The sequence below is a fragment of the Nicotiana tabacum genome, chromosome 20, assembly GCF_000715075.1.
Source record: "Nicotiana tabacum cultivar K326 chromosome 20, ASM71507v2, whole genome shotgun sequence".
NCBI classification, from domain to species: Eukaryota; Viridiplantae; Streptophyta; class Magnoliopsida; order Solanales; family Solanaceae; genus Nicotiana; species Nicotiana tabacum.
The window spans coordinates 49,237,852-49,238,896 of NC_134099.1; the positions used below are offsets into that span (position 1 = coordinate 49,237,852).

Consider the following 1,045-nt stretch of genomic DNA (forward strand, 5'->3'; position numbering starts at 1 on the left):
TCTGATTATTATATCCCTGTGGCCTTGGGTAAGGATCCATATTGTTAGGGGGTCTCATACCTCCCACATTTCCATTGTTGAACTGTGGATGGACTGGCCTGTATTGCTGATTTTGCTGGCCCCAATTTTGACCACCCTGTCTCTAGCCTCCATAATTAGACACATAATTCATGTCTTTAGGGTAGTGGTGAAGATCATGTTCTGCATTCCATTGGTTACCGATTGGCTGACTAATGTAAGATGCGCACAATGCCCCATTGGTAGTATCTACGATGTGTACCTGTTGCTTCTGCCCTGACTCTTCTACCTTTTTGGTGAGTATACTCATCTGTGTCAATAAGGTGGCCATATTTTCAGCCATAGAGTTGGATGGATCTAAGAGCACTGAGTTAACCGCTGGAGTGATAGGTGCATTCCTGGTTGTCCATCCCGAATTTTGTGCCATCTTGTCAAGCAGACTCTGACCTTCTCTCCATGTTTTGCTCAAAAATGCTCCACCAGCTGAAGCATCAACAATGTTCTTCACGCTATCTGACAATCCCATGTAAAATCGCTGCCCCAACATCAGATCTGGAATACCATGGTGCGGGCATATAACCAGCATCCCTTTAAAGCGCTCCCATGTTTCATGCAGTGTCTCCATTGGTCTCTGTTTAAAACTCAAAATTTCATCAATTTGTTGAGCAGTCTTATTGGGTGGGTGGAACTTGTTATGGAATTGCCTGACTAACTCATCCCAAGTTGTTATAGAATTTATGGGAAGTGAGTTTAGCCAAGTCTGGGTAGCTCCTGTCACTGAGAATGGAAACAATAACAACTTGATTACTTCAGAGTTACGTTGGGCTGCCTTTGGGTTTTGCAGATAGATAGGAAGTTCTTCAAGTGCTGCTGAGGATCTTCGACTTGCGACCCCGAAAATAGTCCCTTGTTCTGCAACAAGTGCAGCATGTTATTCGTAATTTGGAATGACTCAGACTGTATCTGCGGAACTACAGTGGTTGTAGACAGATTTTCAGCTGTGGGTTGTGCCCAGTCATAGAGAGCA

At 44.2% G+C, this 1,045-nt stretch overlaps 1 non-coding gene across 1 annotated transcript; it reads left to right on the plus strand.

Annotated features, from left to right (window-relative positions):
• The first annotated feature begins 575 nt into the window (after positions 1–575).
• Positions 576–682, plus strand: LOC142175061 (small nucleolar RNA R71). Its single transcript, XR_012704251.1, has one exon. It is a non-coding gene; the product is annotated as a small nucleolar RNA R71 (small nucleolar RNA).
• Positions 683–1,045: the final 363 nt, after the last annotated feature.